The 16,091-nt window shown below is 39.1% G+C and overlaps 1 protein-coding gene across 2 annotated transcripts in view; it reads left to right on the forward strand.

Annotated features, from left to right (window-relative positions):
* The window catches only part of SEMA6D (semaphorin 6D), a 585,453-nt gene that overhangs the window by 274,126 nt on the left and 295,236 nt on the right, over window positions 1-16,091 (forward strand). For both annotated transcript variants that reach the window (XM_063652609.1, XM_063652615.1), the window contains one exon: window positions 7,741-7,812. The gene's annotated coding sequence lies outside the window, so the exon portion shown is untranslated. The remainder of the gene's footprint in view (window positions 1-7,740; window positions 7,813-16,091) is intronic.

The raw sequence follows: 16,091 nt of genomic DNA on the forward strand, positions 1-16,091 counted from the left end.
AAAGGCCTTCTCTTTTTCATTATTAAGGTTAGGCAAGAGTGCAGGTAATTTTATCTCATAAAGATTACTTAATTCACCTTGGGTGAGGGGAGAAGGGCTGAAATAAAGCTAAAACCTGTTCTGCAAGAACCCAGCCTTTATGGCTCTATTTGTCCTAGTCTGGCTTATAATTCATTAGATCTCTTAGCAAAACAGATGTCATTGAAAGAGGCACATAGACAGAGAGAAAATGCCTGACCATAAAGAGACGTAGCTACAAGACCAATTCAATGATGAACTTGGATATGGGAAGGACTTTTTAAAAAAAATGAAGAAAAGGATCTTCAGTAAGTAAATAAGACTACCTCAGTTTCCTGAAGGAATAGCAGCAATCCATGATAACAGTAACAAAAACAACCAGGATCTAAATCCACCTAGTTTTTCATTTTGGTGCAGTATTTTCAATTGCAAGCTGGGTTCCACAGTGAACTCTGCATGAAGCTTGTAATTTTCCCCTTGAAATATTGTTCAAGCCTTCAGTGGCCCTAGAATATTCAAGCTGGTCCTTCACAATTATCCACATACGTGCACCCTTTTCTTCACAATTCAAAACTTTCTTCTCCGTAAATCCTTTGCTGATCATCTCTGCCCATGACAAGTTCTCTTGACTCAATTCCTATAGCCCTGACTGCATATATGTCTCCTTTAAATCTTAACACATTCAGTACATTTGCGTTTACAAAGGAAAATAGGCTCAAACACCAAAGTTTCTCAACCCTTCACAATGTATTTCCAAAGAAAAGGTGGTGGTGGCTGAAGCACATGTATGTGTCACGGTAGGCCTAAGAGTTGTAGAGTGTGTTGATAGTATGTCAGGGGGAATCCCCGTGGGGCCCAAAGAGAACACACTTTAAAGTTGGACAAACTTAGATCTGAAACATGTCTTTTGTAGTTTACTGTGCGACTGTATTAGTTTCCTGTGGCTGCTGTGAGCAGTTGTCAGATAGTTGGTAGTTTAAAACATAAGTTTATTCTCTCCCAGTTCTGGACGCCAGAAGTCTGAAATCAAGGTGTCCACAGAGCTGCACTCCTTCTAAAGGCTTTAGGGAGAACCCATTCCTTGCCTCTTCCAGCTTCTGGTGTCTCCAGTCATACTTTAGCTTGTCGCTGCATTACTCCAATCTTCATCTCTGTGGTCACCTTGCCACCTCCTCTCCTGTATATCTTCTCTTCTGTTTATCTGTCCCCCAGGCTCCCTCTGCCTCTCTCTCGTAAGGATACATACACATGATTGCCTTTAGGGCCCGCCTGGATAATGCAAAATGGGCTCATCCCCTTTTTAAATTTACTCATTCACATATTTTGCCATATAAGGTAATATTCACAGGTTTCAGGGGTTATGATCTGGACATATCTTTTGGGGGGCTGCCATTCAACCCATGTAGTGACCTTAAGAAGAGATTTTAACTTTTTTTTAGCTACAATCCCTCATCAGTAAGATGAGGTTAATAAACTTTTATTGTCGGGCAGTTAGGAGAAATAAAGTAAAATATATTTTCCATGTTAAGTATGTGTTGCAGGATCATGTAGGGTAAAAAGTCTTTCTCTGGTTGCTATTGTAATAAATTCAGCCCCTGCAGCACCCCCTCCATAGAGGTGTCTCATATGTGCTCATTAAGAAAAGGCACCCATCCTGCTTCAGGTGCCTTTGGTGATACCCGTTGTCTCTGCCTCATGCCAAACCACTGCCACCAGTGTCCAGTCCATTCCAAGGACTCCTACTGCTCCCAGATCAGCCATCAGTGTATTCCACATCTGGGCCTGGCTTTTTGCTCTTGTAAGATGGTTGGTTTGAGGAGGTGCCAGTATGCAGGCATGGTAGCTAATTCCCTGCCACCACTGTGGTGTGGCTGATTTAGTCAAGCCCTCAAGGAGCTAAAATTTTATTGAATTATTTATAGTCCTCCATGTGCACAAACCACCCTGCACCCTTGTCAAAATGGAAAGACTCTCTCTCTCTAACCTTTTAATTTAAATACCTCTTAATGGATGAGTACCATATGTTAATATATGAGTCCATACAAAGTTAGGTCAGAACACAAATCAAAGTAACAGTCCCATGGATTGCTCCACCCCACTGATAAAAGAGGCACTGTCATGGACCAAGTGGGGCTTTGCCTGAATTTACTCTATTAAGATACTCTTATGTTTCTTCTGCAAGTAATCAGGTAATTTCACAAGTTTGCCAGATATGTGTGAATCCCAGTGATAAATTAAAGTGAACCTCAAACTAAAATACTCCATTTCTCTCCTATTACACCTCCTGGCCCTCCCTGACTCCCCTCACCATTCACAGACACACAACTAAATGTGCCTTGCACAGCACCTAGAACATAGTAGGTACTCGATAAACACAAGATCATCTTCTGTCTTGTACTCACGGTGCTTTGAACACAGCAGGTAGTCAGTAGATGCATTTTGACCAATAAGTATCTGGATTTGTAATGTGTAAGAAATATTGAAACATTCCTCATAAAATTTCAATCATTTCAATTTGGCCTCTAACTCTAACCTTTTTCACTATTAATTGGTTCTTAATAATAAGCCCCTAAATATAGATGTTTGTACAAGAAGAAGTGGGCAAATAGTTGTCCACATCCCAGTTAAAATTATTCTGCCTAGACTTAGCTTTGCAACATTGCTAGGTGGCTAAACTCTTGTATAACTTATAAAGGGGAAAGGTTTCTGACTTTATGTTCTAAACCCAGTTGATATGGTTTGGATTTGTGTCCCTACCCAAATCTCAAGTCCAATTGTAATCCCCAATGTTGGAGGAGGGACCTGGTGGGAAGGGATTGGATTGTGGGGGTGGACTTTTTCCTTGCTGGTCTCATGATAGTGAGTTTTCATGAGATCTGGTTGTTTACAGGTGCATAGCACCTCCTCCTTCTCTCTCTTCCTCCTTCTCCTGCCATGTAAGATGTGCCTCCTTTCTCTTTGCCTTCCACCATGATTGTAAGCTTCCTAAGGCCTCCCCAGCCATGCTTCCTGTATAGACTGCAGACCTGAGTCAATTAAACCTCTTTTCTTTCTAAATTACCCAGTCTCAGGTAGTTCTTTATAGCAATGCAAGAATGGACTAATTCACCAGTAAAGGGTCTTGCCAATTCTGCAATAATATTACCTATTGGTTTTCTCCAGGGAACTTGACATGCTTTTCTGATATCAAAATGTTCATATTTGTAACTTTTCATAGAAAAGATAAAGAAAAGAATGTATTTTTATTTTCTCCCAGCTTTATAGGTGGTATAATTGACAAATAAAAATTGTATGTATTCAAGGTATGCAAAATGATTTGATGTACATATATATTGTGAAATAATTACAATCAAGCTAATTAAGATGTTCATCACCTCACATAGTTACCATTTTTTTCTGTGTGTGGTAAGCACACTTCAGATGTACTCTATATGCAAATGACAAGGATGCAGCACATTATTATTAACTGTAGTTTCCATGTTGTATGTTGGATTTTCAGAACTTAGTTCATTTTATAGCTGAAATTTTGTACCCTTTGACAAAAATTCCTCCATTACTCCCACCCTCTAGCCTGTAGCACCCACTTTTCTACTCTGCTTCTATAGGTTAGACTTCTTTAGTTTTTACCTATAAGTGAGATCATGCAGTATTTGTCTTTCTGTGTTTGGCTTATTTCACTTAGCATAGTGTCCTCAAAGTTCATTCATGTTGACACAAATGGCAAATTTTCCTTTTGTTAAGGGCTGAATAATATATTCCATTGTAAATATTTATCAAATTTTCTTTATCCAATCATCTGCTGGTGAACACTTATGTTGTTTTCATATCTTGGCTGTTGTGAATAATGCTACAATAATGTGGGAGTGCACATATCTCTTTAATGTATCATTAATAATTTCATTTCCTTTGAATATATACTGAGAAGTGGAATTGGACTGTATGGCAGTTCTATTTTTAGGTGTGGGTTTTTTTTTTTTTTTTGGTTTTTTTTTTTTTTTTTTTTTTTTTTTTGGAGATGGAGTCTTGCTCTGTCTTCCAGGCTCTCCAGCTTAGAGGAGTGATCTCGGCTTACTGCAACCTCCACCTCCCAGGTTCAAGTGATTCTCCTGCCTCAGCCTCCTCAGTAGCTGGGATTATAGGAGTGTGGCACCACACTCGGCTAACTTTTTTTTTTGTTTTTTTTAGTAGAAGTGGGGTTTCACCATGTTGGCCAGGCTGATCTCAAACTCCTGACCTCAAATGATCTACCCACCTTGGCCTGCCAAAGTGCTGGGATTACAGGCATGAGCTACTGCACCCAGCCTATTTTTAGTTTTTTTGAGGTACCTTGACACCTTTTTCATAATGGTTATACCAATTTAAAATTCCACCAACAGTATACGAGGGTTCCCTTTTCTTCACAAGGATAATAATTTTTATTCTTGTTTAGAAATGGGAACATGAAGACCTGGAAAACTGTGAGTTACCCATATCAATGTAAAAGGCTTGTGCCCTCCCTGCTGCAAGGCTGGGATCATTTCAGAAGTGATATGCCAAGTTTCCAAGCATTTATTGTAATTTATGTTTCAAAGACCAGTTATCATTCCCCACTCTGGAAATCACTGTGGATTGACACACTCTGAGTCTGGTTGGGGCCAAGGAAATTAAAGTAATTATGATGTAAACATGTCGGTATTAATGCTAATGCTTGCTAGAAGAGGCAATGTAGAGAACGTAGATTGACATAAGGCCATATACCCTGTGTATTCTCATTAAATGTTTAAAGGCTGAATATGCAAGAATGTTGGCAAATTTCTGGAAACTACTGGAAAATGTTAGCTAAATGGTAGAATTAGAAGTAGAGGAAGGGATGGAAAAAAAAGCTGTTGAATTAGGGATAACTTTGCAAGCGCTGACTTAGATGCTTGTGAAATGGAAGTGTAGCTGTTTCTCTCTTTTTTACACATCATGGCATTTTGCTAGGGATTAACTCGTTGTCTTTTTTCTTTCCCTGCCAGGATGCTAAGAGAACATTGATATAGTTCTTTATCACTGTCGTAATTATTTCTGTAAGGCCTACACCGGCAGCATCGGTGCCATTTAGTTAATGTGCCTGCTCCAGTAGGAAGCAGAAAGAAGACCAGTTTGAACTCCTTCCCCTACTAGCGATGTGATCTGGAAGAATTGTCTTTAATTTTATGGCCTTAGTGTTTCCCCTCATCTGTATTATAAAAATAGTATTATAATAATATTATAATACCAACAGGATTGTTTTGAGACAGTTAATGTCACAGTGCTTGGTGAAGCATAGGCCAGTACATATGTTATGTAAATAATGGTCTTATGCCACTGATTGTCACTTATTGCACTAGATTTGACTGCCTTCTTGTTGGAAATACAGTACAATCAAGAAAATTAGCAACTTCAGCCTTGTTTCTAATTTAAATATATGTTACTGTGTGTGTGTGTGTGTGTGTGTGTTCATACCTATGTTTCTTCATCATTGAAAATGCAGTTACAGCTGAAAGTGATTTCCATTATTGGTGTTTTCTTATGATAGCAGAATTTATCCTGAATTAACAGCATTAGTAGAAATGGAGAACTGTTTCAACCACTGCAATCGAAGAAGTGGTAAAATGGTGTGGAAAAAGTGTCTGAGCACTAGCTCTGCAGGGAAACAGGCAATGAGGAGCAAGAATTGTCCAACTCATGGTACTCAGTATAAGTGGGTGAAAGCTCGGCTCTGAGAAAGGACACAAGTCACCAAGGGCCATGTTCAGCCACGATGGCTAACCTCAGAAGAGGCAGCTGTAGATATGAAGTGAGCTGTGTTACGTGGAGCGAGTTCACAGCAAAGGGGGAGTTATCAAGAGCAGCTGACCCAATACCTTCCGAAAGATCACCTGCTTATCGAAACCCTTTATTTTACATATTTAGCTGTGGACAGGCTGTGCAATTATTAAAGCGGCACTTTTCCTTACTTATCTTCTACAGAAAAGATCAAGAAAGCACAGATTGAATTGTCAATATCCAACATCCAGGTTTGAATAGTACAGATAAAATTGCCCGCAACTGTTAGACACTCAGGCTAACGGGAGTAGCCCTTCCCATGAGCTGCATTCGCTTACCCTCATCAACACACTAGGAAGCCATTCAGAATGATTTCCAAGACCAATTCCTCCTATTCCACCCTGTCTAGACTTTCTTGGAATGTTTTATGTAGAAAGTCCTGGATTTTCCTTTTCATTGACCCCTGAACTCTTGAGGTCTTTGGGTACGGAAAGTCTGTCACTGCCAAATTTCCTGTCAGCATAATTTCTTACCTGTTTTAAGTAAATAACCCATCTTTTCTGAACCCAGTGGCATAGTGAGTAGTGGGAGCTATCTGCCCAGAGGAAGGAGTATTTTATCACTGACATGATTGAGAATTATCAGTGCAAGGTGGTGATAAAAAGCAAATCAACTTTTAGTTGAACTTTATTATGATTTTAAAACTCTTAATAGGCAGTGCACCCCCTTATTGCCTGAACCTGGGGCGGATTTCCTGCCTTGAAATGCCTGAGGACAATTGCTTTAAGGGGTGTGTGTGTGTGTGTGTATATGTGTGCGTACGCGTGCGCATGTGTGTGTGTGTGTTTAGTCGGGGGAGGACTTCCAAATTTTCTTCAGTTTTTTTCATTTTCCTTTTCTTTTTGAGAAATATTAAGAAATCAGGACACTTCAACCTGTTCAGTTATATATGTGGTAAGTATTCCCAGAGTACTGTTAGATTAACAATTCCAGATATTAGAATTACAATAATAGGCAAGCCCAGTTTCATGCCCATCAGTAGCTCAGACATTTAAACATCCTCCGGATTCTCCAGAAAGTGTTTATTTGCTCATCTATTGAAAAAGTATTTATCAAATACCTATCATATGCCATGTACTTTGCTAGATATTGGAGATAAAATTAACAAAGAAATCCTTGACTCTGTCTTCATTTAGCTTCCAATCTCCCAGGTATGCTTACCTGCCTTCTTCATGAAAGTTCTATTTCCCAAACTCAGTCACTTATTACTACCTTTAAGATCTTTCGTATGTTGATATATTAAAAGTGTTATTATTTACTTAAGATTTACTTTACTCCCACTTAAGTTAAAAACCATTTTATAAGGAAATACTTTATTTCTGCTCTCAGAAAAATGTGCACATGATTATAAACTCCACGAGACTTTGTATACTTCTCACAACTTGCTCCTTACAGTGTCCTGCAGATGGTAAACAGAAGACATATAAATACAAATGCAATGAAAAAAAATCCTATTAATAAATTCTAGTTGAATCTTGTCTGCCAATACCCAAATTAGTTAAAAGAGAAATTAGTACAGTTTAGAGACATACCTTAACCAAAATAAGACTTTTCCTGTGAACTAATTGTAATTATTGGAAAGGAAATAACTTTGCTACGGTGTGCCTTGGTGTTACCTTATTCCATGTCCTTGTTCCACCTAATGGTCTTGCTTACCTACAATAACCATGCCATATGTTTTGTCAGGCCCTGGTCAACACTGTTGGATTACTTATTAAGTTTTGCATGGAGAAATCTTTTTGATTGAAGGCCTAGAATTGCTTATATCAACTGGAATTATGAACCTAATTCCAATTTATTTTCTCTTTTTTTAGTAGTCTGTAGGTGACACATTTTCACAGCATTTGTAGCTATCCCAATATATTTTTCTTCTTTTTTTTCTATTTACTGTAGAATGCATAATCCTGGATCTCTTGTTCGCAAATCGACAGCCTGAAGCCCTCTGGAAGCCCAAGACTCCTGGAGGTAAGGCATGAACTTTTTTGCAATTATGTCTCTTCTGCATGGAATGATACTGCTGTTTGATTTAAGTTTGAACTTGGGAGATTCATTCCTTTAGGGAAATATTTAACCTAATCTTGATCTTTGCCTCAAATTGGCATTAAACGAGCTTGACTAAGTGGTCAGATTGGGTTAGCTTTACAGATTGGATTCTTGATTTAATACAGCTCAAACTACAAGCATTATTATTATTATCTAAACCCTCTTTGCCAATTTAGAAAAAAATACAATAGGAGGAGAATAAAGATAAATAATAAAAGCACTACCCAAGCACCCGTTTGAATCATAACCTAGGTCAGTGAGTTGCATGCCATACACTGACAGTCCTCTGTGGGGTGTTTCCAAATTTTATTCAATGTAAAGTGTGTTCTTTTCATAACCAAATGTGTACACTGTGATGGCCTTGTCTGTTAAGCAGCCACACAGGAAGGCAAGTTGCATGATGCCTATAAATGGAAATACTCCAAATTATGACCAAGTGATGGGAGAAGCAGCAGCCAAGTGCCAGAGAGAGTCTGTGAGTGGACATGTGACTGCTGTTCCTCATGAATGTTGGTGGGAGCAGGGCCAGGGCAGTCAACAGTTCTACGCACAGAGTGACGCAGCGTTGGGTGACTGGGTAGACTTCATCGTGACTTTGCTTTTACAAACTCTGTGAGACAGTGACGCACTGTCCTAGTCATTGTGTTGAAATCATTGCTGACTCTTAGTGAAGTTTTCAGTTTGTTCATCTCCATAAATGTATCTTCAAGATTCTGGTATGTTTCAAACTCCCACTTCCCCCCCCTAGAAATGGGTCTTTCTGATTCAGGATTCACCTTCTGTCGTAAGTCATACTTTATTAATTGTTACTTTTTGAAATCAAGTTATGATATACACCTTGCTTAAACATTCAGCTCCTTCAGTAATTTTCTTGATATTTTCAGCCTTTATGTCCTACACAATCTGTCGTAAAGACTGCTGCTCTGGCAGACATGAGCCTTTATGATTTCTGTCTCCTGTGAGGGTCTGCACCTACTGAAAGGTTGATTCTCTGAGAGAGGCTGAATTACCATGAGATGGCAGTAGAGAGCAGCCTGGCAGATAGGCCCATATTCCTTGGTATTTGAGCCAGACTAGGGGCTGGGCCTAGTGGGAGGAGCTAGATTACAAGGTAGGCTGCTTTTGATTTTTAAGTGTCTTCTTGGAAAGAGAGCGAGGCATGTCTATGAAAGAAAATGCCGGTAGTAACATCTGAGGTTAACAAATGTGTGTCAGGAGAATGGAAGACAACTCCTGAAATATACCAACCTCCGGTGATCAGAGTTCTACCTGGCTGTGTTCTCTCTCTCTCTCTCTCTCTCTCTCACACACACACACACACACACACACACACGCGCGCGAAAAAGAGAAAGAGAGAGAGGGAAGTGGGAAGGGGATGGAGGGAGAGAAAAGAGAATGGATAGAGGACACAAATACTTTATCCTTGGAAAGCAAGGTTAAGTGAGATCAGCAAAAAGCAAGAAGGCAATTGTGACTGATAGAGAGCCACGCAGGACAGCTGAAGTTTGAGACCATATTACCTTGGCTTTGCCATTTCAATTCTCAAAGGGGCCAAAGTGCCTCCGGATTAGACACTAGCGTGGGCTCTAAATCCTGTGTATTTTAATAGCTCCTATTGTATAGAGAAATCAGAACAAGTTAAAGATGGATGGCATTTTTAAAACTGCTGCCCAAAATGTGCCATGTCTTGCTTAAGTCACTTAGTGCACTACTGGCAGTATTAGAATTAGAACCAAGTCCACATGCCCTAATTATCAGTAGGCCATGCTTTCCAAATCACAAGAGCAGGACCAGTTTATTTTTCCCTCAAACAGAAAAGATATTAAAAGGGAATCCAAAATAACCCTAGAACTCTATTGGAGGAATGTGGATGCCTCCATGTAGTAGAAGGAACACGGGGCTTTGTGGCCAAAGAGAACTGGTATCAAATCTTGCCTCCATCTTTTATAATCTGTGTGGCATTAATCTTGTGGTTTGTATATCTTGATTTCTTCTGAGCTTTAGAAGAAATCAATAGCATATTAAAAATATCAATAAAAATACCAATAACATTGATATAAAAAGTAGAATTGAGGATTAAATGAGATACACGTATATAAGGGAGAGATAGGTGAAGACTGAATCCTGAAATTGTTCAATGTGGAAAATATTGATTTGATTTTTGGAACTGGATTCTGCAGTCTAAGGTAGGAGGTAGAATCACTTTTTTTTAGGTCGAAGATGCTTTTGTCCTGTCAAGGACTACTTGCCTGGTTGCTTATAGTTATGCAGATAACAGAGCAAATGACACTCATTTTTCTGGAGAAAGAGAGCTCCAATGTTTTGTGTAGTACCTGCCATTTGAAACTGTAACTGTGATAAGTTAGATAGCACTCTGCTCTCAAAAGAGTCATGGGAACTTCCTGGAAAAGAGACATTCAGACTCTACCTCTTCTCTAGGGTCAGTCTGAGGAAAAGAAAATGCTCTGCTAATCCTTTGGACAGCCGTGAGACTGGGGACGTAGATGAGAGGAGGAGGCAGGCCTCCTTGGAAAGGAGTGGCAGCCTCACCCTCACTTCATAGCTGGCAGTACCCACTGCACTTGGGGCCTTTCCCCTCAGCCACTGTAGAGGCAGCTTTGGTTCTAGTCCAAAACTGGGGCTAGAGAAGATTTAGGATTTGTGGAGCCAGTGGACCCTTGATAATACCAGGCCAAATCAGAGAGTCGGTACCTCTTGAGAGAGGGTCTGTGGCTGGGCCAGGGGAGTTCCTGAGCCAAGAGACACCAAGGCCAACTTTGGAAGTCATCTACATCACCCGTCAAATCCAGTAATTATGCTCAAGCCCCCTGACTCACATTACACACTCTGAAAGAAAGAGAGTCACTAGCTGGCTCTCCATCAAGTCCTCAGGAAGTCTATATGTAAAATAGAGATTTGGTACCAGCATTATGCCTCTTCATAAAGTATGAACTTAAATTTTTCTTGCGTTAGAGAATTGGGGTTAATGCTTAAAAAGAAAGCTTCTCATAAAATAAAACTAATGAAATATGGCTCTGAACGGATTTCAGAGACACGTCTTCCAGACTTCCTGGGGTCCCCTGGAAGGAAAAGGTTTGCTCTTATTATCAGCAAACTATGAAAAACCATAACTACACTGCTCGAAACTCATCATTTTCTTTCTTTTTCTTTGACCCAGAAACTCCTTCTTTCCCCTTGGTCTCTTAAAACATCTATTAGTGACTATATTGTGATGGTGGCTTTGTAATCTCGCAATTCTGGCTCTTACATGGGGCAAGAAAAAAAAAATTGTTGGCAAGCTCATCGGGTTCTGGAAAGGCTGTGCCTTTCCCAGCTGGCCAGGGGAGCTGGAAGCCTGGGAAGGCTGTCCACAGGCTTTCTGGCAAGGGTAAAGGAAGAAAAAAGGAGAAGGAGGCTTAATTCCTAGCTGGCTGGACCTTGGAAGGTGGCCTCTTTTCCCTTTGGCTCATGAAGCAGAATAGAAGGCCAAGAATTCTAGCTGAGTTCCTGTCAGCTTGTCGCCTTGCTTTTGGACTCATGGAGTGAACTGAGTTGAGAAGAAGCTGAGGGCTGCCTGAGGCAGGCTTACCACTGAGCCATGAGGAAGACAGACCCTCCCTGTCACCATTGGAGTCAGAATATCTTAGCCAGAGGCCTCTCTCCTTTCAATTTAGAGAAGTAGATTAAAGAGTAAATGGCCTAATTAATTGTAGAATGTTTGCTCAATATTTGTTTTTTTTCTATTATCCCATGAAATTACCATAAACAAAAACTACACTTTTATTTCTAGGCAATGAAAACCTTATTGCACAAAGGGTACATGGCATTAAGTCTTAAACTTACAAGTATATCTTTTACAGCAAATGTTACATGACTTTAAAAATCATCTTAAAATATGATTCTTCTCAAAGTGTCTTGTGTGACTTCAATGAAATACTCATATGTGCAGCCTCCCTCTAGTAGGTACTGACTTATTAAAGCCATTTAACACCTATGCAAGTTGCTACATGCAAAGAGGCACTAAGTCTTCATTATATTTGTTTCTTCAGTGCTTAATATTGAGGCAAAAACAGTGATGCTCAGCAAATGGTCCCTTTGTCATTTTCCCTGTATTCCTTGGCCCTTTTGCAATCAGACAGGACACTGTGACCAACTCTAGACAATGACGTGTGATTGGAGGTAATACGAATGTCACTTGCAGACTGAGAGAATGAAAGCTCTCATGCAGTGCTTCATGATTCTGTGGTACAATGTTGTGGCATGATTTCATGGCCATCTAGCAGGCATGTGTTCTGGATGATATAGCTACAGAGTGACAGAGTCTCCTTCAACTTGGATCCTTGAGTGACTGTGTGGAGCAGAGTCCCTGCTGACACCTCACTGGCTATAAAATATGAGCAAGAAATAAGCCTTTGTGACATAAAGTCACTGATATTTAGGAGTCAATTTGTGGCTTGCATAATGGAGCCTAACCTGACAAGTGCCAAGCAATTAGTGTACATTCAATTAATTTTTGCTGAAAAAAGAAAGCACTCTCATTTACCTAAATAAAAGCCTAAATCATAATCGTACCAATACCAGTATATTTGAGCCCTGTTTGTGTGCCAGGCATTGTGCTAAGTCATTTACATTTATAATTTTATTTATGTTGTATAACAACTCTATAAAGTATCATCCCCATTTTTCAATGAGGAAAATAAGGCCTAGAATAGCTAAATCTTGTCACAGAATGTCTTGAAGGTTCTATTCAAACTCAAGAATTCTGACTGTAGAATCCTTTGCAGCGTATCTGATTTTCATTTTTCGGTATCATGTATCACTTCCTTTGTTGGCAGATTACATGTTTGTGTAGGCAACCTGAATGCTAGCTGGAAAGCCCCCATACACTCAATCCTTATTCCTAAATTCAACAAGTCTTCATGTTTTAAATCATTGTAAGAGAGCTTGCAGTTCCTGATAAGGACAGAGTTGCATGGCAGAGTTCAGCAGAGGAATAGAAGCTGAAAGAGAGGAAAGTTGCCAACATCCCAGTTCATAGTAAGTCAGATCTTATTAGATAACTTAATTATTTTGTTTGAAATTAGGTCTGAAAACATGATATTAAATCAGTTTTATCTATAAATTTAAAAAAATAGTTACTTTTTCCAAAGTTTGGATGATATATTGGACTGGATTACCCTTGCTTCAATTTCCCCCCTTTCTAACAGTCTAATAATGCCTCTGTATTATTTTATTTATTGCTTATTTATTAAACAGCCCTGGCTAAAGATCAGAAAGAATACGTGAGCACTTTGCTTGAGTTGTCTCGTCTATGACAGTGCTGCTGAATGGAGGGCCTATAGTGGGGAGTTTGGGCAAAGTGTGGTGAAAACAAAGAGAATTGTTGGCGAAACCTGTGCCACAGGGGAGGGACATTTATCATGGATCCTGAAGGAGACAGGAACATATTCCAGGCAGAGGAAGTAGGTTGGGCATTCTCAGCACAGGCAGGTAGACAGGAAAGAACTCTGTATTTGAGGTGCTGGCACTTCATTTATTCATTTAACTTTACTGAGAATGCTGGGAATTAGTTGAAGCATAGATTTCATGGAAAGATAAGTATAGAAATGAACTGCAAAAGTTATTTAGGATCAGGTTGGGAAGGGATATGTTTATCTTGCTAATTTGAAGATTTCATTTAAGAATCCTAAGTGAACTTTATAATCTTAAAATGTAAGCTTTTATTTAATAAAAGGAGATGGACCTAATTATTGTACTCATTTTATGTGTGTGAAGCATCTGAAAATTTCATATATGTTATTTCCAGGTTTAATTAAACAGAAACCAATGGTGGAGCTTAGAAACAGCTTAGAATTATGTACTATTTCTTCCACTAATGGTGGAGCTTAGAAATGGCTTAAAATTATGTAGTATTTCTTTCACTTATCCATGATCCACTTTAAAGCCTTCCTCATGCTCTATCTCCTTCAATAAAAGCCTAAAATTGTTTAGAGACAAACAATGGGAATGGCGGTGGGGGGAGCATGAGTCTAAAGCAGTGCTGACACACCCCAGGCGTACTGTCTGATTTAATTCAGTCCGTTGTTTGTTTCTCCCATGAACTCAAGCCATTTACTCTGGCCTAAGACTCCTTTTTCTCCAGTTCCTAGACTTTTTGCCTGACTCTGGTCAGTTCATTTTCTTAGCACCCCTGTACTTCCCTCCTTTTCTGAGAGCCCTTGGTGAGGTCATATCTTTAAATACAAATCTATCTTTCATCCAAAAATGTGTCAGTACTTGAAGAAACAGGAGACTGTAATACTTAGTAGTCATGTAAAAGGATCATATTGTATACTTATGAAAAGTCCGTGGTGTGGGATCAATGTTGATGAATCAGAAAACTGACATTTCATAATGTGGAATATATTTTATGTTTCCCAGCATGTTAATTCATTAACCAAAATGTATTGACTAGATTCACAAACTAGATATTTTTTTAAATATCAGGAAAATATTCCCTTTCCCTGAAATTAATTGCGTAGCACTTGTTTTTGTTTTTGTTTCCTCTGACAAGATGAGTGTTTTTAAATACCACATGAACTCTTGCTGGAGGCTGCATGTAAATTATGTTATCAGTCCCGTCCTAATAACCTGGATAGAGTATGCAATGAGGAGCACCTGGTGCTCATACACATTACCTTCTTGGGATTATCTGGTTGGGGCCATTCATTTTAGACACATTAAAAATGCCTTTCCATAACTATAAAGAGCTTACATGCCCAACCCTGGCCAGCTGCCACTCAAGTGTTGCCATTAATCTGTAGCAGGGAAAGATCAAGAATGACCTGGAATAACCCACTTTAACAACAAGAAAAAAGTTTGAATCACAAATTCCAGTAATTAAGGATTGAAATCATCATTTTATATTTGGAAGAAAGCATATTGCTATCATCATAAATAGATTTAGTGTATTTAATGTTTTAATAAGCAAGAGAATTGTGTTGGAACTATCTAAACCAGCCAACAGCCACAGAATTTGATTTTTTGCCAATTTTTTTTTCCTTTTCTTTTTGGTTGGGTAACACAGTGAGAAGTATTTAACTAACCATTCTCTATACAATTCATTTTCTGAGGCTTGCAGTGTACTTCATTGGTAAAGCTGGATAAAGACAATAACTGGATAAACTGTTTTTTGTACCAGATATTGTGATGTAATCTAGAAAAGTGTGCTAAAGAGAATATTGGCTTAGCCTCCTCATAGTTCAGCTCTTTCTATGTAAATGCCCAATCAGTTGTTCATAAAAACTAAAATTATGACCTTCATTTTCTGTAGCTTGAAGTTACAGCAAAAGTGTTCCATCAATAAACTCCTCAATAGTTTTTCGATCCTCATAATATCACCCAGCAATTCTCTCCTTGAGTTGAGATAATAGCAGCAATTAGGCAGCTTTTATTTCTCAACCCCTTTTAACTTTTGCTGTCTTATAAACGAGCACACGGCATATATATGTAACCACTATAGAAGGAATGCTGGTCAGTGTCAGGAGCAGGAGAAAACAGTTAGCCTATTCATGAATTATACTTTATTTTTCACTTTAGCCCCAAAGGTTAAATGTGAATGTGCTTGGTTTGCCTCTCTCTATTTTGACTGCATGTGAAAGCCTCGGAAGAGTTCTGTAGATGGGCAAAGAATGTAAGGTTTATGAAAATCAAACACACTTGCATTTATTAGTGGTCACTAATGGCATGTAATTAAAGTAATTACAGGAAGGCAAGCAGACAATTAACTTGTTGGAAGTGTCAACAAAGGGTAATAACAGAGTTTAAAGTTCTTGTCTGCATGGTTCATCTTTAAGTCCCACAAATATTATAGAGAAAGGGTGATGCTAACCAGAACGGTCAGGCTAATATTAGACCTTTATGAAGCAACCCTGAAGTCTGTGTAGTAAAATCAAAGAGCCAAGGGCAGGGTGTTGTGGTATAGCATGGGGTAGAAGGAAGGGAGCTGGAACCAAAAACAGCCTTCAGAAATAATGGTGGCGTAGTCAGAGCTTTAGCAAGGATTGACTGCAGCAGATGGCAAGAGAATAGTGAACACAGAAGCCTTCTTTGCCATTGTATTAGTCCATTCTCAAGCTACTAATAAAGACATACCCAACAATGGGAAATTGTGTAATGAAAAAAAGGTCTAATGGACTCACAGTTCCACATGGCTGGGAAGT

Source organism: Pongo pygmaeus, chromosome 16 (assembly GCF_028885625.2).
Source record: "Pongo pygmaeus isolate AG05252 chromosome 16, NHGRI_mPonPyg2-v2.0_pri, whole genome shotgun sequence".
In the NCBI taxonomy this organism is placed as follows: Eukaryota; Metazoa; Chordata; class Mammalia; order Primates; family Hominidae; genus Pongo; species Pongo pygmaeus.